The 17,655-nt window shown below is 51.1% G+C and overlaps 1 protein-coding gene across 1 annotated transcript in view; it reads left to right on the top strand.

Moving 5' to 3' along the window:
* Window positions 1-17,655, top strand: part of LOC147029220 (uncharacterized) — a 108,210-nt gene that overhangs the window by 84,954 nt on the left and 5,601 nt on the right. The window lies entirely within an intron of this gene.

Here is a 17,655-nt window from a genome sequence, read left to right as displayed (position 1 = left end):
TCCATTTACCTCCACAACTCCAACATAATTCTCATGAGTTGCAAGATGATCCTGTCAAGTGTGAACATTGCAAACAAATCATTGCATCCAGACATGGTGTTTAAAGACAAAAATTTAAAAAGTCATTGTTGATCAACGTCTCGGTTCCCAATAACTTCGGATTAAATGCTACAGAAATTGGGAAAATTACGAAATACGAGGATCTAAAAAATGAGGTCAAGAGGATGTGGAAATTAAAGAAAGCTGAAATTGTACCAGTGAAAGTTGGAGTCATAGGAATGATGATGAAGCACTTAAAAATCATTCCTGGGAACATCACTACAAACGAGCTACAAGTAGAGGATGAGGATCAGTGAAGATTTCGAAAAGAGCCCCTGGAACGAGGCCATGAAAACGAAACGTCACAGTTTGGTTCATGAGTCATGATCCTTCAAAAATATGAGGTGGAGATTTTGATTTCCGGGAGAACTCCCTCCCGACCTCATGAATCCTGCAAATGGAGATAACAATCACATGAACAGGTGTATGCCATCATGTGTTGTCTTTGTGCCAAATACGAATAAAATTGGTCCATACGTGTTTGAGATGTGGTTGTGGATGCACGCACGCACACAGAAATCGAGACCAAATCCATAATCCCCCATTTCAGACTGAAGCCATTGGAGGCGAAGAAGAACAACAATGATAACAAGAACTGCCACTTTATTACTGCTGGTAGTGATGACCAGGTGCCAAGATGTCCGGCTTTGACACAACCCTGCATTGATAAAACACTGAACTGACGAGTTACCTGCTGTCTCAACATGTCGGTGGGGTTCATTAAGAGGTGAAAGAGACCTACCAGGTATGTGTGTGTGTGTGTGTGTGTGTGTGTGTGTGTGTGTGTGTGTGTGTGTGTGTGTGTGTGTGTGTGTGTGTGTGTGTGTGTGTGTGTGTGTGTCGTTGATTGGTATCGACATATGAAGGTTGCAGAATGTAGAATGGGGTCCTCCCAGGGCAGGCTCAAAGCATCCACCTTCATTTCGGTAAGGGGTACTGTGACTGTGACTGTCAACAAAGATACTGTTACGGTTCTTGGAACCGTATGCATTCAAACATACAGTTGACCCAAAGTTAGTTATGCCATGAAGTATATGTGTAGACAGATCCCCTCCTTGTGTTTCGTGGGAAATCGAAGGGGTGCGTTGCGATGGTTTTTTAGTGACGGTAATAAATCTTTATATCCCACCCCCCATCACGATCCACTGTCCACCGGCTGTATCCCAAGGCCCGTTGGCCGGGGTAAAATCTTTGTTGTGGCTTCTTCTCTATGAGTCCAGACACAAGTGGTGGGGGGGGGGGGTGCGAGTTTCTCCCGGCATGGCCGAAACATCGCTCAGGAAGGGCGGACCCATGGAGGCCCTATCCAATCAGGGCGGACATTGGTGTCGGCTTCACCAAGGCCCCTCCCCACTGAGAGAGATCTATAAATTACGACGCGATCATCAGCGTCGAGTCCTTGGCTGGGAGATAAATTACTGCACCATCCTGAGAGGGCAGAGAGAGAATTCTGTGTGGTTCGGTCGTGTTAACTGGGGTCTGAGGTTGGAGAGAGACAGTAGTTGGAGTAAGACGGTTGGAGTCGCGGGTTGCCAAAGAAAGAAGGAGGGTCCTGACGTGGAGGGACTGCCCGTGTCTCACCTCAGCGGCCCGTCTTGCGCTGGTTTGAGGCCGTCCAATCTTGACCGGGTCCCTCGTGGGTCCTGTCGGCAGCCCTGATCCCTGTCTCGGACTCCACTCTGCTCCACCCGGTCTCCTTCGTGGACACGGTCTCCACGCATGTGGCTGTGGGCCGAGCTTCACGACCACTGACAAGTGCCGCACCATGGAGCATCCCTTCCCTCCAACGTGCAGGTACCCCAAAAGAACTGCGACCTCAGCTCACCTCCCTCTCTGGCTGCGGGGGTCCTTTGCAATACAGCTGGGTTTATTTTTGTTTGAGTGCGCGTCTGAGTGTGTTGCGCCGTGTTTAAGTAGAACTGTTTAAGTGTTTGATCATTGTAAATCTTGCCTGGACATCCCGTGATAAGTCTGCTCTGAGTCCTTTTGGAAGTTGATTGTAAATAAACCATGATTAGAAATGTTCCCAGTTCGTTTTCGTCTTTTCCTTCTTTGGTCCAGCATGGTTCGGATCTGAGTTTAGCCAGGTTTTTATACCCGATAATCCGTTCATTCTGGCCGGTACGACCTTGGCAGATCCACTTGCTGCATCCGAACCAGAAAGGTAGTTGGTAGTCGGTGGAGTGGTGCGCTTTGGACAAGGCATACTGAGGGTGTGGTTCAACGGTAGCCGAAACCACGTTAATTGGGTAAATTGGTTCGAGACAAAAAGACCCTCCGCCACGTGGTTGAGATATTGGCGTCCACGGTCGGTAAAGCGACCCGCCGCCTCACGGAATTATCCGAGAGCGACAGCCTTTAATTCCGGGGAGTCTTGTGGGAGATGCCATAACCTCCCCAACCTCATGGTCGTTTTCGCCACCGGACCTCCGGCCCGCAACAGTTTGGTAGTCAGGAGTGGGGATCTCAAACCCCACACCTCCACAAGAAATTTACCGGACACCAAACTGGCAACAGTTTGGTGTCAGGAGTTGGGATCTTGAACCCCTCCACCTTCATGGAGAAATTTACGGGATTTGGACCAGGGGTGTGCTTGGCAACTCCCTCCCCCCACCCCCCTTCCCTCCGAAATTAAGAGCAAGATCCAAATTTTATTTATTCTCGGTACGGACCATGGCGGACCAAGACAAACTGGTTCAGGTGGGTTCTGAAACATTATTAGGAGAATCCATGACTCAGGACAACACCTGGCAGGAAGACCTTTCCCTGCAGACAAACCCAGAGGTAACATTGGGGGTAACGGCGACAATGCCAGAGTTCCCCCTGCATCAAATTTCCCCCATGGAGGACCGAACGATCCCTGTCGGATCCGCGCCCGATCGTGGTGGATCGGTTTCGCCGTGGTCATGTGACATGAGACAGATGTTGGAGATACTAATGCAAAGAATGGATGCGAACACGCAAGCAATGAAGGCGGGTCAGGAGGAAATGACAGGTGAGATGCAAAGCATGGGAATGAGTTTTCAAAACCAACAGAGGAGGAATGTGCAAACACTGAAGGTGGGTCAGGAGGAAATGAAGGTGGAGCTGCGGAGCTGAAACGTCGAAATAAAAGAAATGACCGAGTCAAAGGGGAGTGTGAAGGTTGTTCGAACCGCGATGACGACGGGCAAGGTCGAGGTGACGAGTGACGTCACGATAATTAAGGGAGAAACCTATAAACTCTGACAGGGGATGACGGAAATAATAAAAGAGACGCAGGAATAAGAAGAGGTGGATGAATTGTACGAAATTAAAGAGGAGCACACAAAAATAGAACTGGTTGGGGAAATTGGGGTTGAGCTTGTGGAATGTTTTGAGACCCAATGCGAGGGTCAGATTGACCTTCCACAAGAACAAGGGGAGACGGTGTGCTCCCTCGAGGCAGGCCGTGACGAGGTGAGTCCGGTAAGGCCGTACGAGGTCGAGCGGTTGCCTGGTGCGAAAGAGCGCATTCCGAGCTTTTGGGTTGCAGAAACCCCAGGACTTGGGCAAACACAAGACCCCGATGTGAATGTCCCAGAGTGTGTGTCAAAACGTGTGAGCTTGGAAGGGGAGAGGTGGAGGGAGGGAAGGGTAGAGGTGGAGCGAGGGAAGGGGAGAGGTGGAGCGAGGGAAGGGGAGAGGTGGAGGGAGGGAAGGGGAGAGGTGGAGCGAGGGAAGGGGAGAGGTGGAGCGAGGGAAGGGGAGAGGTGGAGGGAGGGAAGGGGAGAGGTGGAGCGAGGGAAGGGGAGAGGTGGAGGGAGGGAAGGGGAGAGGTGGAGCGAGGGAAGGGGAGAGGTGGAGCGAGGGAAGAGGAGAGGTGGAGCGAGGGAAGGGGAGAGGTGGAGCGAGGGAAGGGGAGAGGTGGAGCGAGGGAAGGGGAGAGGTTGGAAGGGGAGGGAAGGGGAGAGGTGGCAAGGGAATGGGAGAGGTGGGGAGGGAAGGGCAGGGGAGGGGTGGGGAGGAAGTGTCTCCCTTTTTTCCACATTCATTTGAATGTGCGTCCCAGAAACAACAGTTATCATCGACTGTGGTCCGCAGACACAGTTCGGCACGAGATATGGATGTCCGTTGGTTCACAAGGAGCTCGTCCGCCCTTTGTGAATGTGAATTATGATCAACATGAAAAAAAGAAAATGACAATTTCTGTGGGAGATCTTCACCGAGGGGAGATGGTGATACAAGGTGAACCCTTGGGTCGGATCCTCGGTCTCGTTTTCAGGATTCTCCCCAAGAGACCAAGGAATCCTTTATGGATTCAGACTCGGACATTGTGTTCTTCATTCCAATTCATATGGGAAATTAAAGGATGTCACCCGACGGGGTTCTGTGGGCGGTGTGAGGTTCCTGAAGACCTGGAACACATTCTCACTCAATGTCCTCAGTGGGGAGAACCAGATCACGTGTTTCACTCTGTGTTCCAGAGTTCGGGATCCCCTGGTCGGGTGAACCGGATACACTTTATCAGTTGATCCAGAATCTCCATCGACTCTGTAAATCGGTCTTAAAATTAATAAAGGAAATGGAGGCGAACAGAATAAACTCCGTGACTTGTTTTGTTTTTTGTATTTGACTGGAATTGATGAGTTTGGGTTCATGGGGTTTATGAGGCCTCGAGGTTCTGATCGCGTCGTGAAACACAAAAGAAGAAGAAGATCGACATTAAAATCAAAACAAGAATAATAATAATATGTGTTGTGAACAACTGGAATGGAGATCAGTGATTGAAAGGACAATAAAAGTGATTATTGAAAGAGGAGGAAGAATGATGAGTTTAACCGGAAGTAGAAGGAAGAACTTCCGGGTTCATGTTCCTGTGACTTGTTCTCTCCAACCCGGGTCCTCGTGGTCGGGGAGGAAATGATGTGAAGAGGAGGAGAGAGAGAGGGAAACGGTAATTTAAATATAAAATAATTCTCTGTTCCTTCATGACGGAAACGAAGGGAAGTTAAAGGAGTTTTTATTCAATGTTTGTTGAGGTGTTTGGTTGTTGATTTCATGAGGTGTTTTTCACTCGTTTTGTTTTATTCTCCACGTTGTTTATTAATCATCATCACGAAACTTCGTACAACGAGGATTAAACCTCATTCTTCATTTTAACTACAAAACTACCAGAAACTTTTATTATTAACTTGTAAATCCAATTTTATCTCGAAATGAGGAGGTGAAACGAGGGTACGAGGTACGATGACCTACTTTACCTGTTCCGTGGGATATTTAACCTTCATCACCTGAATGGAGATAAAAACCTGATTCATCATCAAAAACTCCCAAAGATCGTGTGGGTCTAAAATGTAACATTCCTCGTTAATCTTCGGGGCACATTCCGTGTCAGGGATGTTGGACTCGTCAGGGAAATTATTCTGGAATTCTACAACTCACTGGGAACGTCATGAACACAGTCCCCACTCCCCCTCCCCCCACATCCCCCATTTCCACCACATATCCCATTCCCCTCCTGCACCCTGACCCCCCCTCCCCGCCACACTGTCCCCCCCTCCCCGTCACGCTGTGTTCCCCCCTCCCCGCCACACTGTGTCCCCCCTCCCCGCCACGCTGTGTTCCCCCCTCCCCACTGTGTTCCCCCTCCCCACCACGCTGTGTCCCACCCCGCTCCCCGCCACGCTGTGTCCCACCCCTCCCCGCCACGCTGTGTCCCACCCCGCTCCCCGCCACGCTGTGTTTCACCCCCCGCTCCCCCGCCACGCTGTGTTTCGCCCCCCGCTCCCCGCCACGCTGTGTTTCGCCCCCCGCTCCCCGCCACGCTGTGTTTCGCCCCCCGTTCCCCGCCACGCTGTGTTTCGCCCCCCACTCCCCGCCACGCTGTGTTTCGCCCCCCGCTCCCCGCCACGCTGTGTTTCGCCCCCCGCTCCCCACCACGCTGTGTTTCGCCCCCCGCTCCCCACCACGCTGTGTTTCGCCCCACCCGCTCCCCGCCACGCTGTGTTTCGCCCCCCACTCCCCGCCACGCTGTGTTTCGCCCCCTTCCCCGCCACGCTGTGTTTCGCCACCCTTCCCCACCACACTGTTTCCCCCTCCCCGCCACGCTGTGTCCCCCCTCCCCTTCACGCTGTGTCCCCCCCCTCCCCGTCATGCTGTGTCCCCCCCTCCCCAGGGGTTTCCTTATTTTTTGGAGTAGGAGGCTACCGTTAAAAAGTAGCAGGTTACCATCACCACGAGCAAAGCGAGCGCAGCTGTATGGCCGGGGTCCAGGGCCCTAGAAGCCGGAGGATCCCCGATGGCTGGAGATACATTCTAGCATGATTTCTGACATGAAATAGTTCTCATATTATCATGCTGTTGGAGTGGAAAACTCCACAAAAAACAGGTGGTTAGGCCTATACTGGATGTCGTTGCATTAACATACTGACTGACTGACTGGTTGACTGAAATTCAGCCATACTGTATCGTCAGTTCAAGCAGCTTTTAAACAGGGTTCATTAATTGAAGGCCATGGTTTAGGGCACACCAAGGTGTCTGGAAGATGGAGTATCTAAGCACTTTAAAAGAGAGGCATTTTAGCAACATTTGGGCCATACCTTAGTTCTTAATAGGGAGATGATACTGCACATGGTGGAGTACAGTGAGCAATCTGAAGTAAGTGTGTTGCATAATAATAGTGAAGATGAACTAGCATTCATAAAGGAAACCATATTCCATTTCACTTCTGTGAGTGTGAGAAGAATAAATGGCGATTTTCAGTGCAAATAACCACGAATAATAACATGTACAAAAGCTGCTTTAAGCTTATAGGCGAATTACTTTATAAATTAAAAAGGCACAACGGGTGACCGTGTATTTTGGAGCCGCATCACTTGACAAAAGCTCAAAATGGATGAGGTGAAACGCGTGTTTCGTGAAACAACAACAATGTCGCACTCGCGAGAGTGGAAGTTTAGACCAATTACTAATGGCCAGAAGCTTACCTCCCATGTCTTTGGGCTTCTTTGAAAATCCAAAGTCAAACAGGGATTTTCGTTTCGATGCCATCGTTTTGGCACCGAAACGGCAAGGCCGACAGTTTATTTTCTTGAGGTCATTGCTGTATGGTATCAGGGTATCAGGCCAACAGTCCAAAACGAGGCTAAAGCAGAGAACTCTCTTTCAGGAGGCGTGTTTTAGCTGCTTGTGTTATTTTTAGGTCCGTGTTGTGCTCGACCTGGCGAGAGTACTAACAGTAAAAGTAAGCCTGCTTTTATCGAAATACTAATGTGTTTTCGTCTTGGATTTCAAAACAGGAGGTGTAGAGATTCCGTGGTGACAAAAATTTTTAAAAAATCTGCGCTGAAGTAGGCGGCGACCTTTGACATTTTTTCTCTGAGTAGACGGCTGCGGGTCGCTGGGAACCGGCTTCTGAGGAAACCCATGCTCCCCGTCACGCTGTGTTCCCCCCTCCCCGCAATGCTGTGTTTCCTCCCCTCCGCATCACGGATAACCTACCGAGGGACCATACCTCGGCGAAGGCCTGCTTGGACACGAACCGCTTAAGCGGTCCGTTCCGTTCTGGGATAACCGAGCAGGTATTATCGCCAGACCTCGCCGGACCGGATTCTATTTATCGGTTATTTAAAAACCAACTAATATTCCGCAATACAAGATGGCATTTCAATGGGGGAAAAATGACGTGACGAACGGGTTAACATTCACACAAGCACATTTATTTACTCCACAGATGCACATATACAAACAATCATGCAGTCAATGGGGAAGGGGACAATACACAAGCAAGGTAAAAACACTACAACTGACTATAAGCAATTATCAATGTACAGTCACTTACACAGTTTTACTTCGCAAGACACGGCGCCACAACATTCGTTCAAAGAAAAGCAGGAAATACCCCATCAAAGGCAATGGGGTCAGACTGGACCTCTTGGGTCTTTATGGCGTGGGACTTGGCAGACCGAACGAGTCCCACGAGACCGTTGCAGGTTACCTGCACCCTCGTGGTCACTGGCTTGGGCGACCCGCGATGCTCCTTCCCTCATGGCGGCTAGCGCAGCCACGGTTGAGCCCAGGCCCTGCCCAGCGGCCGGCGAGCTCTCTCCGGCTCTTTCCACACGAGCGTGCGGTTTGCGCGACACAGCAGGTAAGGCTGCTCCTCCAGCTCGCGTCTCTTTCGCGACGCCCGGACCTCCGCCGACTGGCTGCTCCCAGCTCCCCACTCGGACACGAGCCCCGATCTTCACCCAGCTCCGGCAGAAGCAGCCCAGGTCCTTCCGCGGCGTTCAGCGGCCGCGACAACTCCAGCAACGAGAGAGAGAGAGAGAGAGAGAGAGAGAGAGAGAGAGCACGAAAGAGAGCACGAAAGAGAGAGAGAGAGAGAGAGAGCACGAAAGAGAGCACGAAAGAGAGCACGAAAGAGAGCACGAAAGAGAGCACGAAAGAGAGCACGAAAGAGAGCACGAAAGAGAGCACGAAAGAGAGCACGAAAGAGAGCACGAAAGAGAACACGAAAGAGAACACGAAAGAGAACACGAACTCCCGAGAGAGAGAGAGAACGAATGCCCCGTGCGCCCTTTTTATTACTCAGGTCCCGCCCCTCCGTCTCGCCCCGCCCTCCTTCAGAACACGCGGGAATCTTCCAGAACATGCGGGACCCTTCCCGGACGAAGCGTTTTCCCGCCAAATCGGGGGCGCTCCCTCGCCACTGTGGTTGTTTTCTTCCACACGCCGGGCGGAATTCACCGTGGAGACGCCATTCGTCCGGGGGAGGGGGCGACGGGGCCGCCTGCTTTCCCTCGACGAAGGCCAGGCCTCCAGCAACCATGTGCCGAGGTGGAAACGCGGTGGTGTGATTATGAGGGTTGTGGCTGAGGTGATCAGGATGGCGTGGTTTGTTGAGAGGTACGTGCGGTTGTGGTGGTGGAAGGACGGTGGGTCTGAAGCGGTTGTTTGAGAGCAATGTTGGCGGTGGTGGTCCCAAAATTACGATAGTGAAAGAAAAACGGCTTTCTCAAAGATCACAGCCCTGTAACACGAATAAATTCCCATCAAGCAACGGTGGGGAAATCAAACTGAACACAGACTTATTGATCTAACTGAACCAAGGACCTTCATGGTGTTCTACGAATTTCCACAGCCGTAACACTACCCCCTCCCCTTTTTACAGACTCGTCCCGAGTCGTCGAATTTTCGTGTGTCATCATGTGTGAGTTTCCCCGAGTACGCTTTACCTTCGGATCCCTGATTGCGACATTTAGTGTATTTGTGTCCCAAAACTAACTAAACAAGCCCACTCATGTAGACGACTTAAATACATTGCCGGCGCTACGACAAACATGCAGGGGATGCAACTCATGTACATCTACCCTTAACTTATACATTTTACACTACACCATGGCCCAGGATCGATGAACTCTGTGGGGAAAAGAAACACAGGGAGCCAGGCTACCCACATGCAGTCTCTGGCTCATAAAACCAATGCAGGTTTGAACAGGGATTGTGCCCGGCTGCCCAATGCAGTCTTAGGGCTCCCCCTTGAAATGAGCACAGTGAACACAACTCGGTGCACGGGCTGCACAAATGCAGTCTCCGTGTGCGGCTGCCTGCGAGGCAGTCCCTGCAGAACACTGAATAGGCACTGATGCAAGCAAACAAAACGGTGCACGTGCTGCTCAATGCAGTTCTGTGGTGCAGATGGATGGATGGACAACATGGTGCACGGGCCGCCAATGCAGTCCCGTGATGCGGCTGCCTACAGGGCAGTCCCTGGAGAACGCGCGTTGATCCTGGCGCACATGGTAATGGATGAATGTGGCAAATGCAACAACAAGGGCTGGAAGGCTTGGGGTCAAGGCAAAGGCAGGCAGACAAGGCATGGCAAGGAAAAACAAGGCCGTTGTAGCAAAGCAGCCGGCAGATGAACAGACCGGCACGGGCCTTGTAGCAAAACAGCCGGCGGATGAACTGACCGGCACAGGCCTTGAAGCAAAAACAGCCGGCAGATGAACTGACCGGCACAGGCCTTGTAGTAAAACAGCCGGCAGATGAGCTGACCGACACAGGCCTTGGAGCAAAACAAACAGCTGGCAGATGAACTGGCCGGCCTCTTGCCTTGAACTGGAGGTTCATGGAGGGAGTGCAGTGGTGCTGGCCACTCGGAAGGCAGGCTCGGACCTACCCTACTGTCTCCCTCCCAACCTATCGCCTTTGCCTGTCTCTGTCCATACCCACCCCCTTAATTTGTCAAAACCCAATTTAGCCCCAACTTATTTTTTTGTTTTTATTTTTATTTTTTACTTCCCCCTATAAATCGTCCCCTAACCCCCTTTATCGCCCTTGTTCGGCTAACCTATCATGTCACCTAGCCTACTCCCAACCCCTACGTTCCCTTCCTGGAGGAGAATAAGGGAGAGCTAGACGTGTCCTGTGTCGAGGCCCAACGAAGCCTCAGAACAGCCTCCTCAGATTTCAGCGATCTCATCCCAAGGTGGGTCCAGCGGCCCACAACGAGAGCGAGGGGATGGATGGTGCGGAGGGGTACACTTCCTATCTACCCTAACCATTTAACTGTTAACTCCCCCAGGGCTTTCCAAAAGCGCCTCTCGCTTCAACTATCGGTTCTAAAAACGAAGATTCCCATCGCCTGTGTTGGTGTCCTTACAATTTCGGGCCTCGCCCTAACAGCTTGCACGGTTTCGTGGCTGGGATGCGTGGCTCCCTTGGCAGGAACACACTCTGCCGATTCTCCAACGATGGCACCCCTGGGCACTACAACTGTCTCCGTGCCGACCAGCTCCCAAAACGCCAGGGAGTGCCCCCCCTGGCTACTCCCCTGAAATGCTCACGTGGCAGGCTGGCGCCCCGGGCCCCTCCCCTGGGTGCCCGTGCCCAATGCACTGCCCACGCGGCCAATGGCGCCCCGGGCCCCGCATCATGCGGGCCCACCCGTGCCCACTACACTATCCCAGCCCCCCATGGACCCTTGGCCTACCGCGGCCGACTAGCCCGGTGCCCGGGGTACCCACTAAGCGATACTCACCGTTCGCAGCCACGCTCCCAGCCCATCGACAGGGCTCCTGCACCCCTCCAAATGGGTTTCGAGCCTACGTTCCCACCAACAGCAAAACGACCTCCATTTTGTCAATTTAACGAACCCACTAACTCACATTATACTGACCCTGGGGTCCATTGGGTGGGAATCACTCCTCCCCCCAATCACTCATCGCACCATGCATACCACATTCACTCCATACACTCAGGCCCTCTGGCCTCACTCACTCACCACGTACATTTTCCATTCCATTTCACTCCATCGCTGATCACTGCCATTCTTCCATCTGCATCCCCTAACTAACTCGTGCTCCCTCGTCATCCCTTACAATATAGCACGTTCCTTTTAACTCTACGAAGCAAAGCTACGTCCCCACTACACACTTAATGTCTGTCCGTGTCTCCAAATCATTTTCCATTTCTCATCCTAAATCTAAACTGCATCCCTCTAACTAATCCATTCCACGGGCCCGTGAGGACTTATTCCTGCTCCATGGAGCAGGTCTAGCGAAGGTAACCCTTCCCCCTAACAAGTTGTATCCTGTGCCCAGAGCCAAGGGGGTCTTCCACCCCTTGCCCAGGGAATCATGTTCACCCGAAGCAAGGCTTGCTTTTTCTTTTTTCATGCGTGCACCAGTGCGGCAACTCGCAACCTGCGCTCTTTCTCCGTGATGTCATGGCAGCTGCTCGCGCTTCGCGCACCTCGTCCCTCCTCGGAGGGGACCATCTGGTAGGGATTTCCCTCCTGCCGGACTCCGACCATGCAGCCACGACGTCACCCTGCGCATTAAAAAAAAACAAGTCTCGCGTTTCGAGGGGTTCCCCACACGAACACATGTGCTCTGCTCGTCGGAACTTCACAAATACGCTCGCATGGAGAACCCATCCGGTCCAAATCCATTTTCCAGCCCACCTTCTGTCCGTCCGCGGAATCGGCTAATCCACTGCGTGCGTTTCCGGATCGGGTTTCACTCCTGGAGGCGTGCACGTGGCGGCCTCGTGCAATGGACAGCACTGACCCCGCGCGTGCTGTCGTGCAAACCCGGCACGGTTCCCAATGCAGCTACGGCCGCTACTCGGCCTTTGTCCACCGTCAGACTCCGTCATCGTCGCATGTTCGCTCATGCCAACCGCCATCTCCCCCGCATACAGCGATCTCACACACACGGTCTCTCTCACACACAGCCATTCACTCATGCATGCCCTTTCACTCGCACAGGGGGTTTCACTCACACACACTGTCTATTCCACACACAGTGCTTCATCCACACACGGTGTGCTGGGAAGCACGCACTTCAGCTCACTCGCAACCTCGCACACCCTTTCACTCACGCACGCGGTTTCTTTCACACACAGCCTTTCATCCACGCTATGCGTGCGTTGCAGCACACATTTCGCCACACTTGTGAACACGCACACCGGGACATTCACAACGGGGATTTGTGCCACAACAAGGGGTTCCCTGGTCTCCAAACCCCCCAAGCTCCGCGTGCACCCGTCTACAGCACTCGCCCCCTCCACCTCGCAAAGCTCGACCGGACCCACTTGGTCGTGATCCGCTTCAAGGGGGAATATTCCCTCCCCTCGTTCCTGAAGGAGGCTATCCGGCTGCTTGCACCAGGCCACGACACATTCCCCGAGCTCCTCATTGTCCTCCACGAACTCTGTGTGTGTGTGTGCTCGTTTTTCACCCCGTCTTTATCGTGTCGTCTCTCCTCTACCGTTTCCATCTCCCGCGTCTCTGTTAATTCTGTCACCTCGATCATTATCTCCCTCATCTCGTACACGTCTCGGTCACCCCAATTACTTTTTCCTTCTCTGCCGTTACGAGTCTCGTCCAACAAGTCTCCCGTATTATTTTGTCCTCCACCGCGGGGCTGACACAGTCCACACTCCCCCTCAGCTCGTTCGCTCCAACACGTGGTGCCGCCATTTTGCACACCGTTGTCCGCGCTTCGTTGCACGCTATTGCGATTATGCCCACCTGCAGGCCTCGCCCCATGCTCTGCATCTCACCCCGCAGTGTTTTCATATTTGTATCCATGTTGATGTTCATGCGATTTATTTCGCTTTTCATTTCTTCTTTTATTCCCTTTCGCATTCATTCTGCACGCGTTTGTTTTTATTTCATTTGTGTTTGTTTCCATTTTTTTTTATTCATTTCACTCATTTGTTGCATATTTCCATCCATTTTGTTTCCCAATGCTTGTTGTCGATCCGCATTCATTGCTTGCATCATCAGCATCAGCTGTGTGATGACCGATGGCTCAAGCAAGACCGATCCGCCATTATTGGTCGCGGTTTCGCTGGGGGCCGGGGAAGGAATTTGACGGAGGAGGGGAGGGGGGTGTCATCCACCGCGGCCTCTGCCGCTGCGCCCATTTCGGGTTCTGGGTTCGGTTGGGGAAATTCATCCTGTATCTCAGACTCTACCCAGAACTGGCTGTCCGATCAAGTGAGTGAGTCATCATGTGCAGCCTGCGGCTGCTGGTTGCATCATTTTCTGGGGGCATGACTGTGCTGCTAATTTAGTGCCCTCTATTACCAGTGCATTGTTACTCATTTTGCCATCCTCTGAAGGATGACAAGCTGTTAACCCCACCTGGTGTTAATTCAATGGTAAGAAGGGGCTCACACTCAAGACCCTAAGATCTTCAGCAAGCCACCTTAACCGTGAAGCCAACAACAGGCTTTGGAGGATTCTGTTTTTCGTTTTTTAATGTTTTAGCTCAACAAGTGAGACTCTCGGCCCACGTTCTGGTCATGTCCAATACCCCCCCAGCCTTATGGCATGATTCATATGTATTCCTTCTACCTGTGTTCCGATCTCGAACAATTCTGCAACAGACCTTCAGTCTGCTTTCTGCCAACCTTTGGAAGTATTTGGAGAAGATTCAGGAAGGTTAAAGACAACCAAATTATTTTTTCTTCCGTCCCTTTCAGCCATCCCCTCTGTGGCACGATTTGAATGATCTTAATTCTGCTTGGAGAATGTTCGTGAAAGCTCACCTCCAGTGAGGGATACGTTATGACGTTCAGACTTGGCATGGTGTGCTTGGTTTACCAAGTGTGCTTTTGTTACATTCAGCAGATATTCACCCCAATCTTTTCTCCCAAGACCCTTTGAGACCGATTACACCTTTTGAAACACTGAGACCTCCAAGAACCTTTCGATCCACTTCATACATTTCGAACTCTGAAGACCCTGAGACTCCTTTCTACTCTTTGGACCTTCATACCTTTTAATACCCTGTAGATCCTTTTGACCTAACCAACATTGTCGTCAAATGATATCTTTCACGGAAGGAAGGAATGTTACACACAAACGGATGGATGAACCAGCATATGATGACACATAGATGTATCGTGTAAAATTCTAAAATCATATTTAACTGCAAAGATATCGAGGCAGCGGTCTGTTGCTTCCTCCACCACCCAGGTGGTTTTGACACGACTCAGCTTTCGACACTTCCGAGGTTCAAATTTTTTTATCAGATTGAAAAAAATTGTAATTTTCCTGCAGGTTTGGATTATTTTGAAGCAACTTTATTTTTAAAGTTTCTCTCCAAGGAGAGTTTCCTTGTTTCAGTATTCTCCAGACAGACAGCATTAGCCTATTGTTATATAGAGGTGGTGTGGCCAGAGCCAGATTTAGGGGCAGGTGATCCAGGTGACTGCCTGGGGTGACGGGTTTGGGTGACGAAGACACACGACATGGCCAAAAGTACTGTATGCGGACACAAGCTCGCCCAACATCTCATTCCAAAATCATGGGCAGTTATATGGTGTTGATCCCCCCTTTGCTGCTAAAACAGCCTCCACTCTTTTGGGAAAGCTTTCCCCTCGAGGTTCGAACATTGCTGTGGGGATTTGCTTCCAATCAGACACAAGAGCATTGGTGAGGTCATGCACTGATGTTGGGTGATGAGGTCTGGCTTGCAGCAGGCATTCCAATTCTCCCAAAGGTGTGTGGTGTTGAGGTCAGGGCTCTGTGCAGACCAGTCAAGTTCTTCCACACTGATCTCGACAAACCATTTCTGTATGGACTTCGCTTTGTGCACGGGGACATGGTCATGCTGAAACAGGACAGGGCCTTCCCCAAACTGTTTGTTTGCCATAAAGTTGGAAGCACAGATATCATCTGGAATGTCATTGTATGCTGTCGCCTTAATATTTCACTTCACAGGATCGAAAGGGTCCAGCTTGAACCATGAAAAACAGCCCCAGACCATTATTCCTCCTCCACCAAACGTTAGAGTTGGCACTGTGCATTCGTGCAAGTAGCGTTCTCTTGGCATCCGCCAAACTCTGGTTTCTCCGTCAGACTGCGAGATGGTGAAGTGTGTTTCATCACTCCAGAGAACCCATTTTCACTGGCCCAGACTCCAATGTCGGCTTGTAATTGCGCATGATGATATTTGGCTTGTGTTGGGTTGCTCGACCATGGAAACCCCTTTCATTAAGCTCTCGACGGAAAGTGCTTGTGCTGACATTGCTTCCAGAGTCAGTAAGGAACATGGTAGTGAGTTTTGCAACCGCCGACAGACAATTTTTCTGTGCTTCGCACTTCAGGATTCAGTGGTTCCATTTTACGAGCTTGTGTGGCTGACCACTACACAGCTGAGCTGTCTTGCTCCTCGACGTTTCCACTTCACAATAACAGCACTTGCAGTTGACCGGAGAGCTCCAGCAGGGCAGATATTTGACAAACTGACTAATTGGAAAGGTGGCATCCGATGACGGTGCCACGTTGAAATCGCTGAGCACTTCAGTACGGCCCATTCAACTCCCACTGTTTATCGATGGAGATTGCATGGCTGTGTGCTTGATTTCATACACCTGTCAGCAATGGGTGTGGTTGAAATAGCCGAATCCACCAATCAGAAGGGGTGTCCGCATTATTTTGGCGATGCAGTGTGCAACAGGTATGAACAAGGAAATTTGGCACAGGAGGTGGCAATTCAAATTTGGTCAATCATGTCTGCTCGACTGACACCACGATTCAGATTCAATAAATCCGTCAAGGTAACGACTCAATTTAACACGAGGATTGGGGGTGGGGGAGAGTGGGGATGAGAAAAGTGGGGCAGGTGCAGGGACCTCACCATGGGGTTAAAATCAAATAATAATTAAAAAATTACACGAATTTTGGTGGAGGAGGAAAGAGGGGTGGGTAGGTGGGTGGGTGGAGACAGTTTAGGGGTCAAGAACAGACGGCATCAACCACACACTGTCCCGTGACAATACCCTTGCTCCCCCCTCACCTCTGACTGCCCTCACTACCACCTCAACACTGCCTGCCCTCACCACTTCCTGCACTCGCTGCACCCATCACCACTGCCTACACTCGCTACCCCCTCATAAGTTTTTAAATGTTGAACAAATGGAGAGGGGTCTGAAGACAACTCTGACGTGCGGCGTCGTGTGTGGTCCGGCCCGATGTGGGACAGTAGCAGATTGATCACATCTGGCCTCGCGCTGTGTGAAGGGAAATTCATTCATTCATTCATTCATCGGAAGCATGCGCACAGCACGTCGCTGTGTCAGCTTTCCACCAGTACTCCAGGTGTCGCTGTCAGACCATAACCCAGGCAGATGCCTGGCTTATTCCCATCTCTTAGGGATATGATACTGCAGGCACCCACCCAAAGGAACAGCCTCAGGTTAACCCGAGGAGACTCTGGTGGATGACACCTCAGCACCACCCCAACACACACAACAATGTGTTTTGCAGAGTGAAGTGTTTTATTTGGTGGCTGGAGTGCAAATCCTGTGACCAACCTCCTCGGGAAGGCAACCGACTGCAGGAGGACATCTGCAAATGCAGTAAGCACCAGATATGGATGGCTTTGGTTCACGAGCTCCTCTGCCCTTTGGCAGGTTTTGTATTTCGTCGTGCTGGGTGTCCATGAAAGGGAAATGATGAAGAAGAAAAGGAATAAGAGGTTCTTCCCAACCATGGCTTTTCTGTTTATTTTGCCCTTGTTTTGTGCAACCTTGGTTACAGACATTGATTAAATGCTGATTCATGAAACAATAATTGGAGAGCAAGGGGGAAGAGTGAAGGTGAGGTGGTGATGGGGAACTTTCATTTATCATTCTGTCATTTTGTTTGCTGTGGCTGCTCGTTACATCATTGCTTCGAGTGTGGCTGTGCAACTGATTTAGTGCCCCCTGTAAATGAGAGAAGAAATTTGGAATTTGGGCAGTGTGCCAGTGATAGCTCGCCTGCTCTTCAAGAAAGATGCCGTGGGGTCTTTAATGTCCCACAACTAATGCTGGAAGAGGGGTGCCCTGTTGAACGTTCATCTGAATGACGGCACACACATTGATCCCTTTCCATGTCTGTGAAACACGACGGTTACAGTTTATAGCCGCATCGGGATTCAAACCCAAGCTGGACAACTCAGCGGCAAGTGTGCCCACCTCAGGCCATCCTGCCAGCCCACATGGGGCGAACAAACTGGTTGTAAACCCCACATTGATGGGATAAAATACAGAGTAAAGAAAATAACATGTACAACATTTCCTTTTTTAACA

Source organism: Eptatretus burgeri, chromosome 4 (genome assembly GCF_056783735.1).
Source record: "Eptatretus burgeri isolate ZD-2024b chromosome 4, Ebu_testis_v1, whole genome shotgun sequence".
NCBI classification, from domain to species: domain Eukaryota; kingdom Metazoa; phylum Chordata; class Myxini; order Myxiniformes; family Myxinidae; genus Eptatretus; species Eptatretus burgeri.
The sequence above is the reverse complement of the archived record's forward strand: the minus strand, read 5'-3'. Positions and strand labels throughout refer to the sequence as shown.